The sequence below is a fragment of the Raphanus sativus genome, unplaced genomic scaffold (genome assembly GCF_000801105.2).
Source record: "Raphanus sativus cultivar WK10039 unplaced genomic scaffold, ASM80110v3 Scaffold0961, whole genome shotgun sequence".
NCBI lineage: Eukaryota > Viridiplantae > Streptophyta > Magnoliopsida > Brassicales > Brassicaceae > Raphanus > Raphanus sativus.
The window spans coordinates 12,164-27,487 of NW_026616275.1; the positions used below are offsets into that span (position 1 = coordinate 12,164).

The window sequence follows — 15,324 nt, forward strand, 5'->3', positions numbered from 1 at the left end:
TTATTTTAAATTAAATTGAGTTTTAAGAATAAAATGTGAAATCACATACTATAACTATTAAATAAAAAATAAAAATAAAGTTCAGTAAATTTTATGTTAAAATTATTAAAACAATAATGAATTAACAACAATAATAAAATTATCATTGTAGACATTCAATAAGGTCTACTACGTTACAATAAAACCTACTCTTAATTTTTAATTTTAGTAGACTTCAAAAGAAGTCTACAATGTCGGCAATCTTTTAACCTAGTTACATTTATGTCTCCATATATAAATGAAATTTACACAATCTCTCTCTAAAATGGCTGCAAAACTCTCTCACTTCTCTCTAAAACTCTCTCCCTTCTCTCTAAACTCTCTCATTTCTCTCTAAAATCCTTTCATGTTTTTCTCACAAAGTTATGTTGTCATTTTAGGTATTATGATTCATGGTTTTCATTTTCTCCTTTATAAATGTAAGTTTTAGATCTATAGACTTTAAATGTGTATTTTTTATGTTATTTATTTCTCACATATCTTTTTGCAGGTATTACCATTGATGGTTTTCATCTCCTCCTCTAAAATGTAAGTTTAGATCTATAGATTTTAAATGTGTATTTATAAGTTTATAATCAAATAAAGTTATAGATCAAACTCTGTGCATTTACTTTTATACTATTTTATCTGATAAATTTTATTTTAAATTATTTTCAGATTTAAAACTGTTTTTCATATTTCAAAATGTATAGATTTTTTCAGATCTGAAAATTATCTGACAGTGTAGACTTTAAATAAAGTCTGCTTATAAAGTTAACTAAACCACACATTTTAAGTAGACTTCACGGGAAGTCTACCAAAATATGACTTTAGTCTTTTTTCTTATGCTTTTTTAATATTTATCTTATTTTGCAGGTATTTTCTTCCATGGTTGTTATCTCCTCCTCCAAAAGATGTAAGAATTACATTTATAGATTTTAAATATTTATTTCTGTAATTATATTTAAATAAAGTTACATATTAAAACTCTATGTCTTTAGTTTATTACTATTTTCATATAAATTATATTTTCTAAAGCTTTTAGATTTAAACTTATTTGATATTTTTTAATATATACATTTTTCAGATTTAGATTTTTTTCTATATGGTAGACTTCAAATGAAGTCTATCTAAAAGTCAGGGCTAGTAGACTTCACTTGAAGTCTAATAGCCTTGATTTTTAAGTAGATTTCATTAAAAACTCACTCAAATATTATTTTAATTTTATTTTATTTCTCATAAAATTATTTTATTTTGCAAATATTCTCTTCCAAAATTTTCAAATCATCTTCCTAAAAATGTAAGATTTACATTTATTCATTATAGATATATTTTGTGTTTATATTGAACTAAATTTATAGATTCATATTTTATATTTTTTCTTTGATACAAGGTTGACAAAAAAAATAGTTTTTGAAATATCTTTAGAAAAAAAAAAAGGGCTTATTGCAAAAGTGACTCAAAACTTGAATTCAAACAGAAAACTAACCTTTTCTTTTGACTCATTTTTTTTTTGAGTTTTTAACCCCACATCTGCATTTTATCTACGAAAATGCCATTAACCCTTTTTTTTTTTTTTTTTTCGAAAATGGCTTCTTTACTGTCTCAACCTCATTTTCTTCAAGTATTTACAATATTGCCACTGCCATGAATAGTGGGAACAACCTTGTACGAACTGTTTGGAGCTTTTAATGCCCTTTAATGCACGTAAATCTCTTTACACTCTCTCTGTTTCAATTGTTATGAACTAAAAACAACATTTCTTTCACTTTCTCTCCATATTCATCCAAAAAACTGAAGCTTTTGATTCAAAATTGTTTGGAGCCATATTTCTTTCGTTTTGACTTACGGTTGCTTTCGTTTGAGGTTCTGGGTGGTTGGAGAAGACCCTGTGTGCAAACAAAGTCATCTCACCTAGTTGAAGGTACGAATTTGAATTTTTTTCAAAATCTGTTCGCGTAGAAGACTTACAAGTAAGTCATCTGTATGTAGAAGACTTACTGATGAGTCTTCTGGTCAAACGGACGACTTAAACTAAGTCGTCCAGCTTTGTTTGGTGAAAAAAAACAGTCCAGACGACTTATATATAAGTCGTCTACGAGAAACAGGCTAGTTTTGCATTTGACCGAATCGTGTCAGATCTTTGACTATTTCTGGACGACTTATAATTCAGTCGTCTCTCGGAAAGTTAAAATTTCAATATTTTATTAAACTAGACGACTTACGTGTAAGTCGTCTTAGGTTAGTTTTGTAGTTGAAAAATAAAACTTCATAATTTAATTTTTACCAGACGACATAATATAAAGTCGTCCCGTCAGAAGACTTAATTTAAAGTCGTCCGGGGAAAGCAAAGTCGTCCAGAATTTTTCCCAATTAAGTCGTCCAAACCTTGCTTATCCCGGACGACCTTAAATTAAGTCGTCTAGCTGGACGACTTTTAGTTAAGTCGTCTGGAGAAAGTTAAATTTCAAGTTTTATTTTTCAATTACAAAACTAACCTGGGACGACTTACGTGTAAGTCGTCTAGTTTGAATAAAATATTGAAATTTTTACTTTCCAGAGACGACTGATTTATAAGTCGTCCAGAAATAGTCAAAGATCTGACACGATTCGGTCAAATGCAAAACTAGCCCGTTTTTCGTAGACGACTTATATATAAGTCGTCTGAATTTTTTTTTTTAACAAACAAAGCCGGACGACTTAGAATTAAGTCGTCCCTTTTAATTTTCAATTGCAAAAGTGACCTCTTTAGACGACTTACCTTTAAGTCTTCTGGACGACTTAAATCTAAGTCGTCTGCGATAATGTTTGTTGAACTTCTTCATTTTCTCTATGTTTACTAATGTGTTTTATTTTGAATATTTGCAGATGATTTTTAAGTTACATGCAGTGTATGGAGAATGGTTGTTGAGAGATTTCCGTTGGGATTTTGTGGTTGATGATCTCAAAGGAGCAAGATTGTTTTTATTGAATGAAGATTCAACACATGCTGAACTTGTTGCAATGGCTCAAGAAGATTATAACCTGGACATGAGATCAGTGACTGTGGAGATTAGCTACTCATTACCAGCAGAAATGATGATGACTCCAAGCAGTCCTCCCATTCATGTTACAAGTGATAGACAAGTTCGAAACTTGCTCGAGATACTCAAAACGCATAGAGTATGTCTTTGTGTATCAAGCCGCAGCAAGGTGGAAACGGTTTCAGAGAAAAGAGAAGAAGCTGGTGATAATGATGAAGCTGGTGAATGGGAAGAAGATGTTGGTGATAATGATGAAGCTGGTGAATGGGAAGAAGATGTTGGTGATAATGATGAGGCTGATGAATGTTTTGAAGATGTTGGTGATAATGAGTCTGTTGAAGATGAAAATCAAGATGGGGAGGAGGAAAATGGGGAGGAGGAAAATGGGGAGGAGGATGCTGATAACACTATTGTTGGTGAAACGGATCAGAATGGTGGGGATTACAGTCTTTATGGAAATGTTCTAGATGAGGACGAGGAAGATGATGATAATATTTGTTTTGAAGAAATTGAAAAGACATATGCTAAGACAAATGCTATTGAAGGAGGAAAATCGGATTGTACCAGCATCTATGTCAACCAGAGTTTTGTTAGCAAGGATGCACTGCTTTCAGAGCTGCGGTTGACAGCAGTGAGGGGTAGGTTTTCTTTCAGAATATACAAATCAACAAAAACTCTCCTTGTGGCAATATGTCGGGTTAGCGGTTGTGGATGGAAGATCAGAGCGAGTGTGAAACATGGGTCAAACACGTTTTGGGTAACAAAGTATGTGGAAAAACATTTATGCTCAATTGGAGACCGAATCGCTCAGCGGAGACACTGTACTCCAAAGTATGTTGGTAGTCTTTTCATTGATCGTGTTGGGATCATTGATGGGATAACTCCACAGCATATCACTGATGCAATGAAGAACATGTTTGGCATGACGCTTGATTACACCACTTCATACAGAGCACTGTTATATGCACAGAAATTGGTGAGAGGATCAGCAGAAGAAGGGTATTCGCGTCTGCCTTCATATCTCGAGCAAATCTCCATTGCAAATCCTGATTCTATCACGGCTATAGAACTTGATTCTGAGAAAAGATTTAAGTATCTATTTCTCTCTTTTGGAGCTTCTATCAAAGGTTTTAAGTATCAGAGAAGGGTCATTGTGGTGGATGGAACTCACCTAAGTGGAAAGTATGGAGGTGTTATGTTAGTTGCAGCCGCACAAGATGGCAATTTTCAGATATTCCCATTGGCTTTTGGGATCGTGGATGCTGAAGATGAACCTTCTTGGGAATGGTTTTTCACAAAATTGGCTAGTTGTATATCTCATGACAAGCCTCTGGTGATAGTCTCTGACCGGCACGCGGCCATTAAAAGTGCGTGTGAGAAGGTGTTTCCTTGGGCAACCCGAGGAATATGTTATTATCACCTTCAAGATAACATTGTCAAAAAGTTTAAAGGGAAACATCTCATGTACTTGGTGAAAGGGGCTGCTTATGCGCACACGGTTCACGATTTTAACCGGTACATGGCTGAGATACGGAGTGCAAACCCGGAACTTGCAACGTATTTGGAGAAGGCCGACGCCAAGCTATGGTCAAGGGTTTATTGTAAGGGGAACAGGTTCAACATAAAAACAAGCAACATCGCTGAATCTATTAATTCCGCACTGAAGCGAGCAAGAGGATTTCCGATTCCGTTCCTGCTGGAGTTCATAAGGCAGAAGTTAGGAAAATGGTATTGGAAAAGGAGACAAGATGCTTTGAGTCTCCCAACTGTACATAGCCGGGGTGTTGAATACTTGCTTGCTGTTCGATCAGAGATAGCGGATACGATGACGGTCGAACCAATTGATGGATGGCGTTTCTTTGTCAAAGGTGGCAAAATGGACTGTGCGGTTGATTTGGAACATGTAAAGTGTGGTTGTGGTGTCTATGGAGTGGAGAAAATACCTTGCTCTCATGCTATAGCAGCTGGAACACATGCTGGTGTGCATATCGACACACTTGTATGTCCACTTTACTCAAAGAATCATCTGTATGCAGGATACTCAGAGAATATATATCCTATCGTGTCACAACATATTGAGGAACGAGAATGCTTTCCTCCAAACGTAAAGCGTGGTCCGGGGAGACAGAAGAAATCAAGATGGCAATCTTGGTTGGAGCTATCTAGGATGAGGGGACACAAACCCAGGAAGAAACACAGGGCACGGAGATGCTCAAACTGCAAGGAAACTGGCCATACGAAACCACAATGTACACAACCAGTTGACTAGTTGTCCAGACGACCTAAATATAAGTCGTCCAGTCTTGATTACCCGTCCAGACGACTAATTTCTAAGTCGTCCAGTGTTTCGTCTACCTTCTACGAAGTCGTCCAGTGTATTAGACTACCTTCTACTATCCCTTCAAGTGTATTTTTTTAGACGACCTTTTACGAAGTCGTCCAGTGTATTTAAGTCGTCCAGTGTATTTAAGTCGTCCAGTGTTTAGACTACCTTCTACTATCCCTTCAAGTGTATTTTTTTTAGACGACCTTTTACGAAGTCGTCCAGTGTATTTTATTTTTAGACTACCTTATTTTTTTTAGACGACCTTATTTGTAAGTCGTCCAGTGTATTTTATTTTTAGACTACCTTATTTTTTTTAGACGACCTTATTTGTAAGTCGTCCAGCTGGAAAACCTTCCAGACGACTTATTTGTAAGTCGTCCAGCTGGAAAACCTTCCAGACGACTTATTTGTAAGTCGTCCAGCTGGAAAACCTTCCAGACGACTTATTTGTAAGTCGTCCAGCTGGAAAACCTTCCAGACGACTTATTTGTAAGTTAGAAAATCTATACAAGTTAGAAAATCAAATAAATCATACATGCCCACAAACATACAAATAGATTTGTGTAAACAAATAGTTCAAATATACAAATAGATTTGTGTATACAAATAGTTCAAATATACAAATTGATTTGTGTATCTATACAAGTTAAAAAATCTATACAAGTTAAAAAATCTATACAAGTTAAAAAATCTATACAAATTGATTTGTGTATCTAATCATACATGCCTACAAACATACCACCATCCTCATTATCTTTCAGATGCTGATCAACAAGCTCCGTCCATATAGCCAAAGCCATAGTATCCCTCATAGTCTTCGCATTGGACCTAGCAAAGTCTTTAGGGCTAAAGGGGACCCCAAGAGCATGACATTCAATGTACTTTGCAGCGTACACGCCACAATCACCATTGTTGGCCGTGGGTACATCTTTGAGGAGTCTCTCATAAGTGTATCGCTCCAACCCATGCATCTGGTCTCCGCACTCCACAATCAGATAAGGGACCATCTCGAGAAAAGGCTCCATTATCTCATCCCATCTTTCTGGTATGGTAGTTGAAGGTATGCTGTCCCAGACGACTATGTGCCTCTTAGGGATCGATATCCAAATAGCCACCCAATGTTTGTTGTCCAAGTTCAGTGGCGCATAGATATCATCAATGTCCTCCCCCCACTTCTTGTTTGATTGGCAAAATGAAGGCATTGATCCGTCATACAAACTCGCCGCCCCACTAGGTAGCATTTTTCCTAAACCATTGTGATCAGACGACGATGTTTTGAAGACCAGATACTGTTCTCTCCAAGACTGGGTAAAGTTGTGATCCAGGAAGCACATTCGCTCGCTCCGGAAACATTGTGGGTTCTCCTTATACCTCTGCCTCAGCACATTCATCCAAGCATCTATATGCTGCATATAAAATAATACAAGTTAGAACCTTCCAGACGACTTACAAATAAGTCGTCTGGAAGGTTTTCCAGCTGGACGACTTACAAATAAGTCGTCTGGAAGGTTTTCCAGCTCGAAAACCTTCCAGACGACTTATTTGTAAGTCGTCCAGCTGGAAACCCTTCCAGACGACTTATATATTTACAAATCTATACAAAGACAAGTTACCAGACGACTTATTTGTAAGTCTTCTGGAAGGTTTTCCAGCTGGACGACTTACAAATAAGTCGTCCAGCTGGAAAACCTTCCAGACGACTTATATATTTACAAATCTATACAAAGACAAGTTACCAGACGACTTAAAGATAAGCAGAAGACTTACTACGTCTTCCAGCCATGCTTTGGATGTCCGGAGTTTTTGATACCACCAAGTTGGTGATGTACGTGGTTTGTCCTCTTCCTTAGTGAAATAATCACTGCAAACAAAAAAGCAATCAGTTTTGGTAGACTAAATCAAGCTATTATGGGTAAAGCAATCACTTACGGATCAGTTTTCAACCAATCAGCGAGCTCCTTCATCTTAGGTCTGTTTAGTGTGGGAAATGGATTATACTTTCCCACTCTAAGGAGTTTCCTTCTCTCTGCCGTATAAGGAGATATCTGCGTGGGAGCAGGTTTCTTCGTTCGTTCACTCCTTGCACGCACAGAAGCAGTGGGAGCTGTTTGGTCCAATACAACCAGGCTCGGTTCTGAAGCTGAAGCTGGATCGGTGGAAGCGAAGCTCGGTTGTTGATCGTTGGAAGCGAAGCTCGGTTGGTCAGTGGAAGTGAGAGGAACAATCTCTTTGGAGGTGACACCATCTGCTTTATCCTCCGGCAAGATCTTATATACCGAGATCGCCTCATCTGCTGTATCCTCCGGCAACAATCTCTGCAATAAAAGAGAACAAGTTAACCCTGGACGACTTAAATAAAAGTTGGGAGAGGATTTGGTTCCAGCTGGAGTTCAGACGACTTATTTGTAAGTCTTCTGGAAGGTTTTCCAGCTGGACGACTTACAAATAAGTCGTCTGGAAGGTTTTCCAGCTGGAAAACCTTCCAGACGACTTATTTGTAAGTCGTCCAGCTGGAAAACCTTCCAGACGACTTATATATTTACAAATCTATACAAAGACCAGACGACTTAAAGATTTGATATTAACCTCTTTGGGCAGAGGAGAAGGCTGTTTCTTTTGTGGAGAAGGCTTTTTCGTTTGAGGAGCAGGCTGTTTCGTCTGAGGAGCAGGCTGTTTAGTTTGAGGAGCAGGCTGTTTCGTTTGAGGAGCAGGCTGTTTAGTTTGAGGAGCAGGCTGTTTAGTTTGAGGAGCAGGCTGTTTCGCCTTTTGAGGAGTAGGCTTTGCCTTTTGAGGAGCAGGCTGTCTGGTGGGAGGAGTAGGATGATTGGTTTGAAGTGGAGGCTGATCCTTTTGAGGAGTAGTCTGTTTGTTACTAGCCCCGGTTTCTGGGGCTTGTGGGGTAGGGTGTTTTTTACTAACCCCGGTTTCTGGGGCTTGAGGGGTAGCCTGATTGGTGACACCAACCTTCTTCTCCACAGCTTCCAATCTATCGGAGATCTTCCTAATCTCCCTGATGCACTTCTTAAACCCCTCTTTCATCATGTCACCTAAGTCCTTGAACATGTTTTCTAACTCCTCTCTGGTCACCCAACTAGCCTCTTCTCTAGCCTCTTCTGTAGCCTCTTCTGTAGCCTCTGTAGGAGCCTCTTCTCTAGCCTCTTTAGGAGCCTCTTTAGGAGCCTCTTTACGAGCTTTCTTCCGAGGTCTCTGATTGTCTTCCTCCACCTCCTCCACAACCATCTCTTTGGCTCTTTTCGATGGAGTCACAAACTTGGGTTTTGTACCAGTGACTTCCCAGCAATCCATGGTCCACTTCCACGGTCTCCGATCATACATCACTTTAATGATGTTCTCCGCGGGCACGTCATCAACCTCAGAGTCCCATTTTGGCCACATTTCACTAATGTCCTTCTCAACAAAGTTGATCACGCGGGTCTGCAGTAAATAGAAGAAGAATCGAGTTAGATATTTGAAACAAAATACTAAATAGACGACTTAATTATAAGTCGTCAACTAAGTCGTCCAGCTGGACGACCTTCCAGACGACTTATTATAAGTCGTCTACTAAGTCGTCCAGCTGGACGACCTTCCAGACGACTTATAATAAGTCGTCTACTAAGTCGTCCAGCTGGAAGACCTTCCAGACGACTTATAATAAGTCGTCTACTAAGTCGTCCAGCTGGAAGACCTTCCAGACGACTTATAATAAGTCGTCTACTAAGTCGTCCAGCTGGAAGACCTTCCAGACGACTTATAATAAGTCGTCTACTAAGTCGTCCAGCTGGAAGACCTTCCAGACGACTTATAATAAGTCGTCTACTAAGTCGTCCAGCTGGAAGACCTTCCGGACGACTTAATTAAGTGAAGATGGAAAGGTACCTGACTCAAGATAGCAGCTTTCATGAATCTGCGGCCTCTGCTGCCGTCGTAAGCCAGAATCGGTGGAGACGGACTGTTTGCTCTGGGTAGACCAATACTAGCACCCAATCCCGGAATAGCTTCGTACGCCCAGACCTGAAGAACTTGTATAAAGCCATCCACGGTGTAACAGCCAGTAATATCTTTGTTCCACAAAGAGTCCATCAGCACCTTAAACGCGACTCTCCCCCATGGATAATTCTCAAACCTTTCTAAATCCATCACTAGCCTTGCGAGAGTAGCTCGTGTAGCGCTTGAGAACTTTTTCCCTTCAATGAATCCAGTGAAGATGGAAAGGTACGCGAGTCGCTTGCGATCTTCCCTGGACCAATCCCCGCATCTCTTCAGTGCTGCTATTATCTGATCAGTACTTGGCCCAGCTTCCCGATGAACTCCCATCATCTCCCAGAAAGAAACCATCTGTGGGGTAACTTCACATTCTGGTGTCTCAAGGTCCTCGATGTAGTCGCAGTTTAGACCAGTGATGTTTTCAAACTCTAACAGTGAAAACCTCGCAGGTTCTGGACCAACGAGACACCACATCTCGTACTTCTTCTTAATGTCCAGCTTTAAACCGAGCAAGTGGTGAACCAGCCTTGAAGCCCAACCAAATCCCTGCTCCTTGAACTTGATGAAAACTCCCAATCTCGACTCCTTGAGCTCTTCAAATTCAGCATCAGTGAGAGCTTCCCTAAGAGCAGTATGCAACTTCGTGTTATCCGTATGATACGAAATGCTATTGTGGGGTTCTGGCTCTTCCCCTAATGTGTATAACCTACGGGGGAGTTCTGGAATATCCATCCTTTTTGTCTGCAAAATAATCAAAGACAACAATAGAAGTCAGAACACAAGCTAAATCAATCACGCCTTAATTGTTACTCCAGACGACTTAGTAGACGACTTAAATATAAGTCGTCTAGAAAGTCGTCCAACTGGACGACTTAGTTGACGACTTATATTTAAGTCGTCTGGAAAGTCTTCCAAATGGACGTACTAAGTCGTCCAGGTTGAAGACTTTCCAGACGACTTACTTACAAGTCTTCCAGTAGAAAAATTTCAAGCGGACCTGATTAGTCGCAGAAGGAGTTCGAGTACTCGTCATTGTGGTTATAGATCTGAAAAAATAAACGTGAAACGGTGAGAATGAGTAAATTGAAAGAGACAACGTTTTATGTTCATCTTTTCCACGAGTTTGATGACTTACCGGCGTTAGGGTTTACAGAGAAACGGCGCTACGGTTTACAGAGAAGAAGCGGCGGCGCTAGGGTTTAGAAGAAGCGGCGGCGCTAGGGTTTAGAAGAAACGGCGGTGCTAGCTAGTGTTTAGAGTAAGCGGCGGTGAGAACGTTGGTGAGCACGGTGGCGAGGGCGACGGTTTGTTCGGAAATAGTGGAAGCGGGGGCGCTAGGGTTTAGAGGAATCGGCGGCGCTAGGGTTAGAAGAAGCTGCGGCGACAACGGTGAGAATGAAGTGAGATAGATAGCCGACGTTGAGAACGATGGTTGTTCGGAAATAGTGGGAATTCGAATCGCCTTTGATATCGCCGGTGAGAGAGAACTGTTAGGGTTTCTGTTCGCGGAAAATGAAAAAAAAAAAAAAAATCACCTTATATATTGGGTAAATAATCCGGTTAGCTTTAAAAGTACATTGGTAAACTTTAAGGTTTGGTCCGGTTTAGACGACTTATTCTGGCTGATAATGTACATCAGACGACCTAATATTTAGTCGTCTGGGAACAGAAGACTAAATATTAAGTCGTCCAATACCCTAAAATGAACCCCTAAACTAAAATGACTAAATTAACTTACTAACCACGTTATAAAATCAAATTATACTTCAATAGTGTTTACTATACACAGAAACGAACACGCCTAGGTAATTTTAAAAATTTTCAAAAACGGTTTTAATGCTTTCCAAAATCTAACCCTAAGAACACATACAATACTACAACATATGTTGATGAAACATAAACTAAAGAATATCATGACTCACTACTTTCACTCATCTGGGCTGAAAACAATTGAAATTTGTTATATATTAATTTATATCTCTTAAGACATATGTTAATTACATAATTCCAATTTTTCACTTATCAAAATATTTTTTACAAAATTTTTAAATTATGTTTAAGAATAACTGTCCAGACGACTTAACTTAAAGTCGTCTGGACGACTTATTTTCAAGTCGTCTGTTTACAGACGACTTGCGAGGGGTAGAAACGTAAAAAAAAATCCGTTTTTTTGTTTGTTCACAAGGAGATAGTTGTAATTTCAATAGCCTTTTAAGTTACTTTTGCCTTTGACCCAAGTTGGGGTACTCTTTTGGGTTTGACTCCAAGTTTTGAGTCACAATTGGTAATTCTCCCAAAAAAAAAATCAAATTTCTAAATGTACAATTTTGGATCTGAAAGTTTTCCGTTAGTGTAGACTTCAACTAAAGTCTACTGAACAATAAACTTTAAGTAGACTTAATAAAAAGTCTACTAAAATATGATTTATTTTTGTATCTTATTTTTTTCTCATAACTTTATCTTACTTTGCAGGTACTTTTTCCAAGATTTTATTTGAGGCATCAAGATTATGAAAAATCAAACACATTCAAATAAATTCCTTTGTAATATTTTCTCATAATAAAATATTCATTTTTTAATAATTTTGGATGCATAATCAATAAAAATTGTATTCACTTTTAGTTTTGTTTCACTTGTATGATAGTATTAATTTGTTGTTAGATATTGGTTTTTTACAAGAACTAATCAACCAAACAAGTGAAACCAGGTAAAACAATAACTAACACACATGTGAGTAGAAGAAAATCTAAACAAAAATTTCAAGAAATTTTAAGAGTAAAACTAATCACAAATTTTTGCAAAAAAATTCAAGTGTATAATTATAACATATTAACTTTTGAAATTCATCCAAAACCATTAAAATTTACTAACACACACTGTAACATAAATATATAGTAAAAATATATGATGATTAATACACAAATGCACTTCTAATAGAATTTATGACGTAGACTTCAAATGTAGTCTACATTCTTAAATTTAGAAAGACGTCTACACTTGTTATCTAACATATATCCAAATCAAAAATTTGTAGTGTACTTAGTTTTGACTTGATACACAAAGGCGTACAAAGTGTGTATTAGATAACTCAATCAAATTCTGCACTTTTCGATCATTCGTGACATGCATAAGTTCACCATGTGTATAACCATCATATATACAGAACATTCTCCCAACTCCAACAAAGAGTCTTTCTCCACTCATTCTCCGTATACTGCCGGTAATTGAGTCATTGTCTCCAAAAAAATACAAGTTTACATAATTAACGGATAAATATTTCATGTTTCATAAAACTATAAACGTAGACATACAAATATGTCTACAATTAACACCTAACAACATAGTAAAATCAAAAGTACTATAATTTCATAATTACAACTGTTTTTCTTTTTAAAATCACTCAAACCCATTAGGGTTAACTAACACACACTTTCAAACAAATGTCTTAGTTTGTAACATATTGTAACACACACTTTCAACGATTATTAAAGAAAACTTCAAACCCACGCTGCATATGTTTGAAAGAAAAAAAACATTGTTACCCAATAATCGTTGAAAGTGTGTGTTACAAATCACTCAACACACTTAACCAATATGTTTTTAGTCTAGATCATAATCTTCTTGTACCATTTGAAGAAATTCAACATGTGTACAACCATCTTTCAAAGGGAACATTCTCCCTCCCTTTTTTTTATTGACCACAAACTCCCACAATGAGCCTTTCTCCACCCATTCTCCGTATACGGCCGGTAATTGAGTCATTTCCTGCAAAAGAATATAAATTTACGCAATTAGCGAATAAATATTAATGTAGACTTACAATTATGTCTACAGTTAACACCTAACAACATTGTGAAATCAAAAGTATTATAATTTCATAACTACAACAGTTTTTCTTTTCAAAATCACTCCAACCTATTAGGATTAACTAACACACACTTTCAAACAAAAAAATATAGAATAAACTTTATGAATAATACATAAATTCAGTTTTAATTTTTTTTCCTGCGTAGACTTTTCAATCAGTCTACGACAGTGTAGACGTTCGTGTCAATCTACAACAATGTAGACGTCCCTGTCAGTCTACAACAATGTAGACGTCCCTGTCAGTCTACTTTTTGGGTTAGTTTTTGCAATTAAAAATTTTACGGGTTACTTTTTTTATTTGACCAGAAACTCATCCAAGTTTTAACTTTATACATTTAGACTTCCGTTTTAGTCTACCACATTGAAAAGGTTAGTTTGACCAGAATTCACCCAAGTTTTGACTTTCGAAGGTAGATTTCATATGTAGTCTACATGTTTCGTAGACTTCGAATAAGGTCTAACTTCAAAACCCATAGGTTGGTTTTGCAATTGACCATTGTTTGACTTTCGAATGTAGATTTCATATGTAGTCTACAGATTTGTAGACTTCGCATAAGTTCTAACTTTAAAACCCATGAGTTGGTTTTGCATTTGACCAAAATAAATATGTAGACTTCAAGAACAGTCTATATTTTTTTGTGAAAAATGCGTAGACTGCATTGGAAGTCTACAATTTAAAAAATATTTATTTTATTTAAAAACATTTTAGTCAAATACAATACTAACCTATTCAACGAAGTCAATGTTTTGGTCAAATGCAAAACTGACCTTAAGTAGACTTCATTGGCAGACTACATTTCGTAGACTTCCTTTGAAGTCTACTTAAGAAAGTCAAAAGTTCGGTCAAATGTAAAACCAACCTCTTTTCGTAGCCGTCTTGGTAGGTCTACGTAGATTTTTGTTTTTGTAGTCAAAGGTATGGATGTAGACTGCTGGGGAAGTCTGCGTTCCAAAAAAAAGTTAAAAAAGTCAATTGCGAAACTGACTTGTTCGTTGACAAATAGACGGAATCGTACGTCTACACATTGGTGTAGACATATAAAGCAGTCTACCATCGCGACACAGACTGAAAAAGTGGTGAAAACCATGTAAACAGTTACCTTTTTCCGGTGTGAACCTCGATTCCGACCCTTTCAACCGTCCAAACTCATAAACCGAGCAAAAGGAAGCATCTTTGACGATTTACTAATGAAGAAACTCGAAAATGTGAAATTTGTGGGATGAAAATGAAAGTTGTGAGAGTTTTTTAGATAGAAATGTAGAGGAAATGAAAGATTTGTTGAGTTAGAGAAGAGAAAAAGTGGTTAAAATTGAGTTATTGAGCTTTTATGAGCTCAAACATGGTGGTTCAATGGTGGTTGCAAAATTGAAGATGATGGCATTGTTGTAAATAAGAAAAGATGCTTAGGGTGTAGTTGGTTTTTACTCATTTTCGATTTTTTTAAAAAAAAAAAAATAATGGCAGTTTTGTAAATATTTTGAAAACATAAAGATGGTTTGGAAAATTCATAGGTGAATAGTAATGAGAAAAAAAAGGGTTGATTTTGCATTTGACTACAAATCTTAGGTTGGTTATGAAAAACACCCAAAAAAACATTATATTTCCTACATGCTTCTAGTTATTTTATCGAAAGTAAATAGGTCTCCAAAATAGTATTTATTGAAGATTTCTCAGCCAATGAGACTCGATAAAAAAATATAGCTAACGAGTCTTTTTTTTTTGACTAAATTTTTTTTTAACCTGATTAAATCAAAGGGAGTCGCAATCCCGCGGATGAGCCAACGAGTCTTTACGTCTTTCACAATTGTAAGTGGTGTCGTGATAATCTGATGATCCCTGGTTAAAATTTGGGGCTGGATAAAAAAATCTGATGGTATATACAAGTTCGTTCAGTTTTGTTTTAGTAGCCGTTTTACGTTTATGGACACAAACTAAAAAGTATTTAATTTTGTATATTTCTAAAATATAAATATTCTTACTTATACAATTAACTATATTTAACTAATAAAAATAAATTAGAGAATATTTTTAATAAATATCTATTGAAAATTTTAAACGATATTTATTTTCAAACATTTTTTTACTCTAAAAGATAACTAAAC

The 15,324-nt window shown here is 36.8% G+C and overlaps 1 long non-coding RNA gene across 1 annotated transcript; it reads left to right on the forward strand.

The window, feature by feature from the left end:
- Positions 1–479: 479 nt before the first annotated feature.
- Positions 480–11,975, forward strand: LOC130503455 (uncharacterized). The gene is made up of 3 exons (XR_008940833.1): positions 480–567; positions 895–934; positions 11,827–11,975. It is a non-coding gene; the product is annotated as an uncharacterized LOC130503455 (long non-coding RNA).
- The last annotated feature ends 3,349 nt before the right edge of the window (positions 11,976–15,324 follow it).